We start from the raw sequence: 15,739 nt of genomic DNA on the forward strand, positions 1-15,739 counted from the left end.
AATAATACAGGACCACGCTGCCTTAACCTACGCACCAGCATTAAAAAGACCAAAGTGACATATATCTGATCCATGCTAATATTGGCTACTTTGTTTCAAGCCGCGTTTACCTCTATTCTGTCCCTTATAGACTGTATTTCTGTTAGAATGGCTTTTCAGTTGTGGAAGTGGCTAGAATCTATAGGAAACATGTTGTCCCCTCCACAGTCATACCTTGCCAGTAGTTTTAACGATAACAGCACTTAAAATGAGCCAATAATATACACTCATAAATTCTGCTCAATAATAACTATGTGGCTGTATTTTTTTCACCATTTTAACTTCAAGGTCCACACAAGCCCCTTTTCCATGATAAATACATGTTAGATCCTTAATAGATGCGTGTTAGATCAGTGATAACTGCGCATTAGAGTCCTTTGGGAAAGACTGAAATACATTTTTTTTGTTACTCGAGTTAGAAAATGAGTCGTCTGTCTCATTTATTGCTTCCCCCCCGGCTGTCGTATGTAAGCTCTTCGCACATGCTCAGTAACAGTCCCATCAAAATCAATGGGAGTATCTGCAGCAAATCATGCGTCGTAGTAAAATATAAACTTTTAGCTAACATACATGCGACCAGTTGGTGAGAGAACCTCTGAGCTCAGTGGGGCGTCAGCTTCTATTGGCTTCAATAGGAGAGCGACTAAATATGTGAAGGAATTCTGCGTCCTGCTTACTTCTTGGCTCAGGAGAGGCAGCTGGGGAAAGAGTTAAGGCCGAAGTGTCATTTTCGAATCCAATAACTAAAGGATGCATGCAGTAAAATACATTGGATTCCATGCAGAATGGGCTCCCAACATTTTTACAAATAAAAATGCAATCTCGGGGGCCAGATTGTTCCTTCGACCCGTGTGAACCCTTATCAGCGGAGATGGCTTTATAGTGAAATGATTATTCTGTAAGAATTGCTTATTTTATTAAAACTATACACTAGATTCAAAATCTTTGCATTAAACATTGCGTTAACTTGGTCCTTTGAAAGGAAGCAGGGGTTGCGAGGTAGAAAAATATATACTTTACTATGCTTTGCTCCCTTTGAGTAATTTAGTGATGTCTTAATTAGTTTAAAGGGATTTTACAGTATGCACAGGTTAACACAAGTAATGATCTAGTCTGTTCACATGATGAAGCAGGGATTTAATGGTAACATGGTTGCTTTAACTGTTATCCTATACACAGGTAATGTCCGTGTACGTTTCCTAAAACTGGATATTGTAAGCATCCATCCATACCTATGCTTCCTAGTATGATGGCCATCATGAGCTTATTTTTCAAGTTAGTGGAAGTTCCAATTAAGATAGCAAAGGCACAAGCCAAATTACTAATAAATGCATATATAAATATTTATTTACAAGCCCGATTGCATTAGAATTCTAGAAAGAAAAATATTCTGACAGATGTTGAGAAGACCCCCCCCACACACACACATCTGAATATTAATTAAAAATAGTTCTTTTTCTTTCTTCAGACGCGTAAAGGAAATAGCATGGCCTGACATTCATCTTTTGTCCCCCCCCCCCCCAATGCATTGTTAAATAGCACAAGAGGTTTGCAATTTCAGCTCACTGATTCACTATCCATCATGGAGGTAGAGCATCAACTGCAAGAGGGGGCTGAGCTGGTCCTTCAAAATTCATAGTGTAGTCCAAAGTAAGTTTCAGAAAACGTCACCAATGTGTTACTATGCCTTATGACTGGGGCCCATCCCAATTCTTGCAGCAGAATCTCACAGCTTTTGGCCCTTTATAATGCATAGTGAAACTGTGGCGTGAAAACCACATTAGGGCTTTATTCACTAAACAGTATCCAACATTGTATCCTCCCCATTTAGAACTTTTACTAGCGCTGTGTGATCATGACTATACAGAATTAGATTTTGCTGCTAATCTTCTTTTAACTATTGTACGTAACCTTGATGTTGTTACCAAATACCTTTTTAGTTGGAAAGAGATCTATATATAAAAAAAAAAAGGCTGCCAGGTACAGGGAATTTACACTATATTATCAAATGTTCTATGTAATTTCTTTTATTTTGACTTTCATTGAAATATTTTTATTTTCATACCTCTTATTAAAAGCATTTTTGTTATAGTCACATGATAATTTTATTGTAATAAGCAAGCAATGCGTTCAGCATCGATACTCCAATCCATTTCTTTTGGACAGCTAATGGGTCGGGGTATAAGGATGTTTGCCCTCCCCTAGCATTGCTGATCCAAACTCCAGTAGGTGTCATAAAAACAGATTAATTACAAGTTATGTAGAAATAACCATAACATGATGCTGATGAGCAAGTTTATTACATAAAGGGATTCTTTGCAATGCACATTTTTTTTTATATGTAATTTGAAGTCAAATCCATCGACTTTAGAAGGCGGCGTTTCTTTTTCCCGTCTCCAAGAATGTTTTAAAGTTATTAGAGGGATCAAAAACTGTGTAAATTTCCTTAAAGAAAAGTAAAGGATTAAACAGATTTTAGGATGTTTAAAATACATTTCCCACCTACATCCCATGGAAACAATAGGCTATGGGTATTTTACGCACAATCTACCTCTATTAGTGGTATCTTTTCCAGCTATTTTGGTGATCAAAGTGCAAGCATTCGCTGAAGACTATATGAAAAACGGCTTTTAAAAATGTATCAAAAATATGTATTCTTAATCAGATGTAATCTGTAAATTATATTTTTTGCTCGCAGCCATCAGCTATATTATTCTTTGAACATGCTACTCATTTATTGCAGTACGCTTTGACAAATGCTTCCTTGTCTCATGCGCCGACCCACTTTAAGGCAGTGAATTATAAAGGTTTATGTAGAGGATTCTGTGTCATATAACGAAACCTCTTTTGAGCAGATACATAACCTGTAATCACTAGTCAAAACAAGTAGTGACCTTAACTGAACCCTTAGATCTTCTATGGCACCAAAACAAACATGCTAGAAATCCTCCACCTTCTTCCGTTAAATCTTTAAAAAGGAACGCTTTAAGGAGCGTAGTATTCATGAAAATAGGCTCCGTGTGTATGACCGTGGAATCAACAAGTGTTTCTTCTGACTTCATCTCCGTATACGAGTGGAGCCATTGCCAGAGTCTTCAGAAGGCTTCATTCTTGAGTCGAAGCTTTAGTGTCACAATGTACACAACTTTGATTACATTTCAGGGACAGGACAAACACTAAACTTATGAACTGTACCAGCATCGTAATAAATACCTTTTAACGAATATACCACATTGCATTGCTGCTTCTTGCATAATTATTTCTATGGAGCTCATTCATTTTTTACATGCCTGTTGGTGTCACATTATGAACTGTAATATTTATGTCAACCTTTATATTAAGAGAGCGCGTAACGCTGTGCCTTTGTTATTAGCGCAGAGGGCATTTCCATTCCTCCATGCAATGTTGAGTATTCAGTATAATTATCATGTGATGACATCATACTAACAATTCATGCAACAATCACAGATGAAGGGGAACTGAGCCAGTCTCCATCGTGTGAAACTTGCTGCTTGGTACAAGGTCAGTGATTGCAGAGATTGTGTGATCCGGAAGCGAGGTTGAGCAATCCATGCAGAAGAATCGTCAACAGGCGCGCTTTCTTAAACATTTTGTATGTGTACATATGATATGTATATACATAAGAGAGTTGTTAACGATTGCTGTGTATAATGTGTAAACACAGGCTCTTTATTTTTGTAATAAACCTTTCAGAACTTTTTATTTCATGTTGCCTGCTAAGTGATTCATATCTGTGTTTAACCATTAAGCATTTTCTGGAAGACCCTCTGCAGTTCGGAAATCTATGCTTGCTAAGATGAACATTTCAAGTACGCAATGGTCAATGTTTATTAAAGTGCATTTATTCACATTGGAACCAAAATAATCTGCCGGTTGCTATAGTGAGAAGACAATTTCTGAGCTTGCTTTTTAAAAAAACAAAACAAAACCCCTAATTGTGCTTGTTCCACGTAAGCATACATTTAATATAGTGCTCAGGGCTTTTTGCTTTTTCTGCTGCTATGGCCACTCAACTAAAGTATCCTTTCCTTTCGTGACATGACTAAAAGCTAAAACTAACAGGTAAACCTGCGAACTGAGAATTTTTAAAGCATTATATCCGGGGCGCAGCTTGGATATTGAAAGCTATCTCCTCTTAACCTCTACATCAGGCCAGCCAGGTGAAAGTGGCACAGACAAGTGACGAATGATGAAATCCTGTGCAGTTGCCACATTGTATGTATTACTTTCTATGTACACATGGGGTATCAGAAGATAATGCAATCACACAATACCCATTCATTATTTTGTATGTGTGACAATATGCTGCGCCAATTCTGCTCCTTTCTCATAAAAGTTTGTAGTACGTATAGTTATGACATCCGAATGAATGACTTTCACCTCTTATTTCTATATGTTTAAAATACTTTCTTCTTTATTCTTTTAGATGAAAGCCAGATCCCGAATAGAATGTTATCCCTGTAAGATAAGTCATTAGAGCAGGATAATGTCAGCCCCTATGTTTTAGTATAATACATTTTTAACAGATGAGTTAGACCGGTGATGGTGAACCCGTGTGCTGTTGCTGCCACTCTCTCTCCTTTTTCCTCATATCCCCCTTTTCTCTATCCTCGTGATCTCTTCACTATACCTTTCTCCCCGTTTTCTTACTATCTCAGGCCCATAAACATTCACCAACACTCAGTTAGACTTTATTTGTATTACACGCCTGTTTTGGTGAATAAATATACAAGACAATTGTATGTAAAATTGGAGTTTATTTTCCAAATAAAAAAATAAAATTTCAAAAAAATGCAGCACATTATGGAATTTTTTTTTTTTTTTAAAGTTTCCAGTATTTTTTCAACGATAATCAGATACAGATTTTAAGTCCAAGTATTTTAAATTGGCTTTTATAATTGTATGTATTAACTGATCCAACCTAAATTACCCCATGGAATATATATTTCATCTTCCGTTTAGATTAAAGAAGCAACAAAAAATGTATAGGGGAATGATGATCAAGCTTGTAACCTTTTTTTGTATTTAAGAATGTTGTATAAAAGTCTCTTTAAATGACACAGTAAACTATACAGTATACTAGGCAGAAAACCATTTTCTGAAAAGTATCTTCTATAAAGATACTTCATGTAAAACACCTTTCAACCTTGATGTTTAATGGGAACTTTGTCTCTATTCAACTCTTTGTTTTCTGAAGGTGAAATCTATGTGTGGGTGTGATAAAAGTATGCAAATATATTTTTACAAAATACATTTTCGTACAAACCAATAGTGATGGCAAGAGAGATCATTTACTAACCTTATCATATTGTGTGTCTGTATGTGTGTGTATATATATATATATATATATATATATATATATATATATATATATATATATATATATATAATGTATTATATATTCCTTATATTGTCTGCATTCTCTGTTAAGTAGAAGAAAATGCAAAAACCAAAAGGACTTTTTAGCTATTATGAAAAGTAGCAATCTTTAAAAACTACTGTATGTTTGTGTACACTTGCAAAGATTGAAAATATTTGTTTTTATTTAAATAAATTGAAGTGCAATTACATTGTATGGTAATTGCGCATTTATATGCAAAGATTCGTGTTATTATATAGGTACAATGCAATATATAATATGAGACAATCAGATCTGATTACAAAAGTAATTAGGTTCTGGAGAAGGGGTACACAACTCTGATCCTCTAGGGCTGAAATATCTCAATTAGAAATTCATTAAATACATTATTTTCAGGCAAAAATGGGTGGCCTGTTAAGGCCCTTGAAGACAAGGAGTTTTTACCATAATAACAAAATCAGACACTTTTTTTCATTTGCTTTTATTCCCCTTGCTATCATCCAGGATTCATATGTCTGGTGATTTCCTTAGATTTCTAGGCTTGTATAATATGCCTGGCAGATATGGAATATTCCATTGTAAAGTTTCTCTGAATTAGATTTTGTCTTTGCCATTTCAACACACTCCTTTGGTCAAGGGCTACCAAAGCACCTTCTACAGTCTGCGACGTATGCTGAGACACCCCATCCAGAACAGAATGTTATTGTGTCATTTGTTTTCCCGCAAGAAGCTGATAAACGGCACGCTTTAGTGCTGTCCCCTTTCTTCTTTTTCTGTGTATCTGTCTTTATTTCTCATTTGTTTTGCTATTGCTGGGGAAATCATTAACACTCCTGAAACAGAGATAGATAGCAAGCAATGTAAACACAAACGTATGTCAGAATTCGAAATGGCAGCTTCTAATGACCAAGCAAAAATCAGCTACGATGTGATGACTTATTGATGACTTATTTTTAAGTTATACACAAACAGAATTTGATAGCAAGTAGGAGTCATTCAGTCCATGTTTTGGTCCATGGCCTTAAAGTTGCTATAGCCTCGTGTCTATCCAATGCATGTTTTTAATTCCTCACTGTATTAACCTCTACAACAGGTGGGTCAGCTATCCGTTTTATCTTAGCCTCTGGTATGTTTTAGGCTATCACCGCTTGTCCTAACACTTCTCTTTTGAGTCCCTCATGGAACCGGTACACCAATTCTTCTGATTCAAATAAGTCAATGCGCTGTGCCGTATAATAAAACAAAGATCAATCACATTTATTGTATTGGTATAAAACCAGTCTACGGATTTCAATGGGTCTCGCAAATAAGACAAATACTGGACTGCTTCAGAATGGGATGCCAAAATGTAATTGTGCATAAGCCTGATCATTCTTGTAAATTGGGAAAACAGATGGTTCTTTTCTTGTAGCATCAACGTAAAGTGCAGTTGTTTATCAGAGTGAGCCTGGGGGAAAGAAAACATCTTGAGGTTGGTGTGGAGTTTCTTTGGCTGCCAGCTGCCGGATTCTCTGCTTCCTTCTAGCTTCCAGTAATCAAGTGCAGAGAAGGGAGGATTAGATGTACCTGCTGACCTTGGATACTGTATGTGGAGGTACACAATGTCTTTCCTCTCTCTACACTGGCTTGATATTTTAGCCTTTGCTAATCACTGTAGCTATGGTAACCAGATTGGCTGCAACACTAAGAATAGCTATTAATAAGGAAATGAATGTATGTTATGTTGTCTACCCTCCGCCATGGGACGGATTTTCAAATATGAAAAAAAACAATATACAGAATTAGAGGTAATACATACATTTTATAAATATATATCTAGAGATAGATATATACACACACACAACCATGTGATAAACGTGATATTTTTTGTAAATAATTGCGTGCACGGTTTAAGCTAAACAAATGTAAGTTTTTTAAAAAAAAATGGTCATTGACATTTAGGCAATTCTCTTTCAGGTATTTCTTTATCAAATGTGTGTTAGTTCTATTGTTTTAAAGGTCAGGGACTCGTCCTCCTCCGCAGATGTTGAGAGGTTAATTTTACTTGTCCTCGTGTTGTGTTTACCAAGGTGTCAGAATACTTGGTTAAAAAAAAAACAAACAGATCTAGGAGAGTAAGTTTTCTCTGACTGAATTTCAATTCAGGTCACTTACTTTTAATACACCCTGCAATCGTTTTGTCTTTCCTGCTACACCAACTTATCCACTCCTTTTGTTAGAGTAAATCAGAGGGTGATAAGAGACGCACACGTACACAGGAGCTGGTCTTTTGGAAACCAGTTGCTGGGTCCTTTGATATTAATGGATTGATTTGTCAGTGGTGACACAGTTAAGCTCTTAATAGCACCTTCTGCACTGATTACAGGGAAGGTGAGATTGGCCTAAATTGCACAGAATGAGCCTTTGCCCGCCATGAAATAGGGCACTGAATAGTTTGCTTTGATGCTGTTAACTTCGAATGATGTACATGCAGAACCTGAGAGATCAATCATGTAGTAAAGCAGGTTTGTGTGTGTGTGTGTGTGTGTGTATTATATTAGAGAACAGAATGGCTTTTTCACCAAAACATTCTTAGAACATTTCCAGGATACTATATTTTTAATCCTAGCCTTTAAATTGTGATGAAATAATAAACCAAGGTTCTGTTAGGACAATGTGCTCCGGTACCTAAGTAGGAACTTTGTAAAACATAATATCAATGTCCATGGGGAAAATAACCCAGTCTTGTTGTCTTAATAAAACTATTCATCCCGCCTGAAATATTTAATTTTGTGTTCAATTTCAAGCATATATTAGTATATATGTGAAGGGCAATCTGATCAGTATAAACATCACAGCTATATAGCATTCACATGGACCATTATTTCCTCTAATATGAACATTGATGTCTGATGGGAAATTCCACATGTTATGTATGCTATCTTTTGACTCTATGGTTTTGGTAAACCCCTATAAAGATCCCTATGTGATTTTTGTAACAACAGCTAGGAAAATGTCAAGCACCTTCTAAAAAGCTACCCACTGCAGTTGTTCAAAGTTTAAGCTTTATGGCATACAATCAATTGAAATCTTGACATCAAAGTATTTTATTATTTAATTTGTGTCCTGGTTTTCTGCCGATCAAGCTCTTGCATTTTCTTGACCTGGAACCCCCCTTGTTCAAAGAAGTTATTGCAAGGAAAAGGCAATGGGCCATATTGATCCAGATCAATTGTACCGCAAGGTTCTAATTAAGGAATCATCCTCAAGGAAACTTGTTTTAGCTTCCAGCTTGCTTGCTCCATATTTTAAAATGTTATCCCAAATTGATTTTAACAAAGGCAAGTCAGAATAAATAGGCATGCAATGAATAGAAAGGGTTATTTTATCTATAAAACCTGACATTGTACAGTTCATTTTTTGGAACGAGAAGGCAAAGGGCATAACTTTATCTTCAGTTATACTTTATGGTATAGTTCAGTTATGAGCTGCACCAATTGTAATTGGGTAATTGTATACTTGACAATCAAGTTGTACATGATTGCTAAGTGCCATTATCTGTCTAAATTATCACCATCCATAATACCATGTAATTCTGATCAGTTTCTGTCATACGCTACTCTTGCAACGACCTGTAATAGGCACAAAATCTAGCAGGATGCCTTCAAGAAATTGGGAAAAGTGGATCCAAGATTAAGCTTGCATTCTTATCTGATGAAGGCAATTAACATCGCCAAAATTGAGAAGTACTGATTTTAAGCTTCAGAGGAAGGCACTTAACATGAACTACAGTCCTGATATTCAAAGGAAGCAAGCAATGTAGCACGGGTACTTCAAACGCATGGGTTGGTAAATCAACCCTGGATTAACTCCTCCACCCAGCTAAAGATGAGGCAGACATGATTTGTTCCTTTATATTACTAAGAAGCCTGTAATTGTGAGCTCACCTAAAGTTATGTTGAAGAATAACCTGTGATTTTTACCTGTAGGGCAGGGAATCTTGATTCTCAGACTGCTGTGTGGATCACAGTATGCCTTAAATTGCCATGCTTAGCATGTGGCTCAAAAAAAGCATATGGTTCATGGTACTTTATGGTTAACTCATCTTTTATGTTGAAGGAACGTGTGCATCTTAACTGCACTCACAAGCTGTACTACAGTGGTGGCTTTATTCGGCTTTTTTTAATCCATGATTATCCTGTGGACTAATACATAAACCAAGACAGAGTTATGAATTTTATAAACCCTTTCTAATGGAGCCCCAAGAATGGACAAAGTAGCAAAAATCCACCACGGAAGATTTTTAACAAATTGGTTAAGGTTAGAGTAATGAGCAATAAGGGTTTGTGTCCAAAGGTGTAATAGTGACGCTCAGAATAACCATACAATCACTAGAAGATGTGGTTTTGTTTAGTTGATACAGTAAGAGAATTTAAATGTTTGGGATAGGCATATGGGTATTCTGAATGTGAAAGAATACCAAGGTTTGAGCCTTTACAGCAGGGAAAATGGGCAGACTAGTTGCCATGTTTGTAACAAACCCATAAAGGGCTTCTGATTCTAGGCTAAAATGCAAAAGATTTCATGGTAATGGCGATGCCGTAATGCTGATTATGCTGGGTCACTAATCCTAACAAGGCTGATGTGGAGCATCACTGGGGAATTTCTAACACACACACAAAAAAACATGCTTTATATCAAACTATGGAATTATATTGGAAAGTTAAAAAAGAAAACCTCTTCAATATTTTTTTTTTTAAATGATAGAATATTACCTACAGTTTTTATTCTCCATTATCTAAGTAAAGACCATAAATTTAATGAGGAAGATAGTTTTTAATTATTGTATGTAGGGTAGAGCTACCTGTTTATTATGTTATTCCTTGAGCCTTCAAGTTTCTTATGACATCATGAAGCCTACACGGGTCATTTGCCACACAATGTAAATGCCTGGTGGGCCACACAGTTGTGATCATGCGTACAAATAATGAAGTATTGGAACTCAAAGTCTCTCATTCATAAGAAAAAAAACAGTTTGCTTTTTTGGGGGGAGGGGTGATAAGGAACTAAGACTTGAGCTATATGTGATAGTTTTCTCATTATATTACAGAAACGTCGCCATTTTATATGCCCTTTTACCCTTTAGGGTCTTACTTAATGAAGACATTTTTGTCTGTGTACTACTACATTAGCAGGCTGCTTCCTCTAAGTTAATAGTTTTAAGCACTTTTTTATTTTCTTAATAAAAGTCTAGATATTTAATGTTTTTTTTTTTTTCATGTTTCCTCCATGTTACTTTTCAATTAAATGTATCTACTCGACTACATTCAGTTTCCCTGTAGAGACTAGAACACTAGTTTTTTGGCATATAGCTATAGTTACATTTGCTTTCAGTAAGCTACTAAAAAGATCAAGTGAACCCCTGTCTGAAGATGGCTGTGCTGGCTTTTGAACACCCGTGTCGTTGGAGTTTGCACAAAACCCAATCTCCGTCATCACAATGAATTCCGCAGACAGACAGAAATTGGAACAGATTTCACCAGTTGCTCTAGGTAGATAAGGACAAAAAATCCTCGTGAACTTCTGCTTTGGTATCATTATCTCAAAATAAACATGTTTATTATTTTTTTTTGTTTTATATAGCGCCATCAAATTCCGTAGCGCTGTACAATTGGTGGACAGGACATAAGTAGTATATAACATAACAATTTGACTTACAGAGACAACAGGTAAGGAGGGCCCTGCTCAAACTAGAGGGTTCTTAAAATATTTTCCTAGACTGAGTCAATCCTTTTATATTGAAAAATCCAAAAATTAACCCATGACTATATGATACGTGTATTATGGAACAAAATATTTCTTTTGAATCCTTCCTTTTGTAAATTCCAGTAAGGCCGGTGTTACTCCAAGTATGAAATGCCATTTGCCCAATATGAAGTGATCTTAGTGACAGGGGAGAACACACACCCACTGTCCACGTAGCATCTTTTAGCTGATGCCCATCCAAAAAGCAGCAGATGATAAGAGCTGTGGAAACAAAGGGGCAATGAAAATCTGAGTAAAGAGAAAAAAGCAACCCGGCTTTTACAAAACAATCACTTGTTCAGTCTGAAAAGAATCTAAGAGCACTTTGCACTATGGATAAATTGACGCGCGGCTCCATCTCGATTCCTGTTTTTCAGCCGCACAGAACTGAAGTGGTGGTGGTCAGAGAAAAAGGGGGGGGGGGGGGGAGATGCAAAAAAAATAAAAATGTTATATAGAATACATAGAGCATACACAGAAGTAGTCCGCTAAATCCTTGTTCCTCCATAGCCAGCTATTAGCCAGTTCAATAGAAAATCAGGACTTTCAGTCTTCGAGTGCCAATTAATGTAGAAAATGGAGCGTATTATGCAAGCAGGAAAAAAAAAAAACAATTTGAGTGCCCTTTACCTTATTTTGACCTTTTAGGTAGTGTGTAAGCAATTTGGAGATGTTTGTATCAAAAATGAAGTAACTAAGGTCATATAGTCAAGACAGACATATCTGTTTAATCTGAGGAGCGGCTGGTACTGTATATTTTTATATAGACAGTCTTACCTACAGAGGCTGATACGAGTAAGAACTTTTTTCTTAAAATCACGATATTTTGTGTATATAAAAGTTGCCATTAATATTTCAATATTTCCTGTTTCTATTTATATGCCACAGATCACTTTAAAAAAAAAATGTTTGGATTATATATATATATATATGTATATATATATATGTAATTTGTTCAGTTCCAATGTCTGCTGAATTAATTATTTAAAACAAAAATAAAATCCAAAATACGGTAAATAAATATAAGCCATTCTCATCTTTAGATAGAATTTTCTTGAATTATGGTACTAACCCAGTCTTGGTTTTGGTATACATTTAGAAATTCACTGATTGTTAACTATATTTGTCAATTATACCACTTAATATTTTTTTTCAATTGAAAAAAATCATAAATGACATGACCTTTTTTAGTGTTATACATGTTAAGGTCATATGGTTTAATTGGCCTATTCATCTTTGCAGCAAATCGTTTCTGATCTGTAACTGAAGGAAGCGATCAGGTGACCTTTCTATTCCAGCCTTGGAACATTGCAGGGTCACAGGCCGTGGCGATCATTTTAGGAGATTGATTTAAATTCTGTTGGCTTTTTAGAAGAGAAAAAATTCAAACGGAATACAAATACGGTATGGGTGCATTCCTCTTGTGAAATGGCTACATAAAAATGCAAGCAAAATGAAAAAATGTTAATATGTGGTATGAAATAATTAAAAAAACAAAACTTTCTTTTAATTATAAATGTTTAACAATTCTTGATCATAGAATATTGTATTGATCACTAATTTCTTTGCAAACATAAGGCATAACCACTTGCAAGAAATTATAACAAATACATTTTATAAAGAAGAACATGTCCCCTAACAGAACATTTTTGTTCATGATTGATTTTTTTTCTGTACTAGTAATGTCAGTGATGTTCGGTATTGCCAGACTAATTGTGGCACATCCATTAAACGACGGCTTTGTGCGTTACATGGAGATTACTATTAACACAAAAACACACACCGTGTGCGCAGAACTCCAAGCATCAACATAGGTTGGAAAAAAAATGTGATTGGATTTGTACATGCAAATAAAATGCTTACCTGCAAATTGATATTTAGTTTTTCTGAGCCCCACATGAAATGTAAATGAAATGCTAAGTCAGAGATTACATTTAATGGCATAGAAGAGCCAAAATTTACATGGAACCAAATGACAAGCAAACACCCCCTACACACAACTATAGAATGGCACGAGTTCTTCTACTGTTGACATATTGACCTTTAAAGATGGAGAAATTGGAATATCTGTTGCGGGTACATCATAATACGAATAACCAGTGATTTGTGTTACTCTTGCGTCATGATTTTTACATACTATTATTGTTTTTTTATCAAACCACCCAAAATGCTTAAGCCAAGTGTAGGCATGCTTCCAAAAGTGCATTTATGATGCATCATGTCTAATCTACTGGGATTTTAGAAATACACGCAAGCTGATATGAGTGTACAGATTGTATGTTTCATTTAAATGGAGGGGGGGGGGCGGCATATTTTGTGTCTTGAGTATGAGTACAGTCATACCACCCATTTTAAAAATAAATACATAAATACATAAAAGCCTCCCCAGTCCCCACCTACCCTACAAATACTCTGTGTGAATACTTTTCTCTCAACATTTTCACTTTTTATGGCGTTTACTTTTATTATTACTTATTCTCTCAGAAAGAATGGTGTAAATAATGGATAACCTACATTGGTGCCACCCTGAACCATGTTACACAATATCAATGGAAGGATCAGTTTTTTTTTGCATTTCAGCCGCAGCATCACCATTGATGAAAAAAATGTAGCGTTAAAAGGAAAAAATAAAACATCTAATGTTTTAGAAAAAAAAACAGAAACACCCCATTAACAAAGTAATGCATGGTGCTCAGACGGTTAATCTAAACAGGGCTCATTTTTCCTGTTATAAAGGTCTGGAGGGGCTTGCTTCTCGTACTAATACCAACTCTTGAAGTCCCTACAAGCTTAGCAGCAGTGAGTGCTTCATATATAAGCATATATATATATATATATATATATATATATATATATATATATAAAAATCATTCGCATTGCTGCTTATAATGAGGTCTTGAGTGAGTTAAATCCAGAGCGGTTACCATGGCACCTCGTCTCCTTCTCTCTTAAAGAGGAAAAGTACCATTAGGTAATTATTAATAACAGTACATTGGACTAAGCCAAAGCTCATAACAGCTTATTAATGTATCAGAGGACACATGTGCAAATGCACTTGCGTGAAGCCACCGCAGTAGTGCGCGGTCCACAAAATATTATAAAATTATATATTAGAATATTTGCCTTTATATCACGTATTTGTGATTCCAGAAATACCGCTTTCCAGTTTATTATTCTAACTTTGGAATTTATTTGCAGATGTTAATAATTATCAGATCCTTGAAGATGCTCCTTCTCCATTGAGGGGTTTTTTTTTTTGTTCATATGTGCATTTCTTTTTTTTTTCCCCCACCTGCTTTGGCTTTTATGTGCAATGCTGTGTGACCTTTATGGGAGAACCTTAATCTACAATCACAATATAATAGTACTTAGAGGTAAAATATCAAGGCAAAAAAAAGGAGGTCCAACAAAAAGGTTAGAAATTTCAAGGTTTTTTATTTTTATTATTGGGTTCTCTATCGCACAAGACAGCTGCCAGCTTCTGGACTGTTTGGATTGAATTACATATTCCACTTCTTTTTAAAACTATAGCAGCTATAAAACATCAATATGCTTTAATTAATCAAATATAACATTTCATGTAATAAACATTTATTTTTTGTTTCTTTTAAAAAGTATTTTTTGTAGAAAAAAAATCTAATATGTAATTTCTACATATTGTGTGTTTTTTTAATAAATCAATATATTTTTTTCTGATTTTACAGTGTTTAATGTTTTGTAAGAAAAGGGTTTGGCACATGTCAATTTACATATAGGGATACCTACCTAAGCGTGCATATCCACTTAAAAATATAAAAAAAAAAAAAAAAAAAAAATTTCTCTGAGGGAAAATTTACAGCCACCTACCCTTACAGGTACAATACATACACTGGAACGTATCTGCAGATCTTTAATAAAGAATGGGGTATCTGCTCCCAGTACAATGTGTTTATACAAGGACATTGGGGATATACAAGGTGAACGCGATCAATACTAATATGTAACTGGGAGGACCTATAAAAGGATGTCGCCTGCCGATACCGACATCTTTAGGAATAGAAGTACCTAGTACCAGAAACTAATTCACAACTATTTTGTGATTTTCTTTTTTTTGTACATTTTTTTTTTATTTATAAGCATGTAAGAAAAATCTGGGGTTTTTTTGTTTGTTTTTTTTGCACAGTATGGCTAAAGCTTCAAATAACGCAACAGAAATTGTTGTAGAATGTGTTTTCTTTTTTGTAAAATATTTATTTCCAGAATATGACAGAAAATAGAACTATTTTATGTACTTTGTGAAGACGACGAATGGATACTGGAACAGGATGTATATGATTTAGATAGGGTCTATGGTGAAACGTTGTATACCGTACGTAATGAAGTGAACTGCTTAAAAGCTGTACTGTGCTCAAAAATAAGAGATTTAAAAATAACTTTGAAAGAACATAAAAGTACCGTGCAAAATATGTGTTTCAGTTTGCAAACACTTACATTTTTATTTCACAAACCCAACCTGGCTGCCTTTGGTGTAACCTTATGAACAGGACCGTACCGAGT

The sequence above is a fragment of the Sceloporus occidentalis genome, unplaced genomic scaffold (assembly GCF_023333645.1).
Source record: "Sceloporus occidentalis isolate IW3139 unplaced genomic scaffold, rSceOcc1.0.p SCAF_26, whole genome shotgun sequence".
Classification (NCBI taxonomy): domain Eukaryota; kingdom Metazoa; phylum Chordata; class Lepidosauria; order Squamata; family Phrynosomatidae; genus Sceloporus; species Sceloporus occidentalis.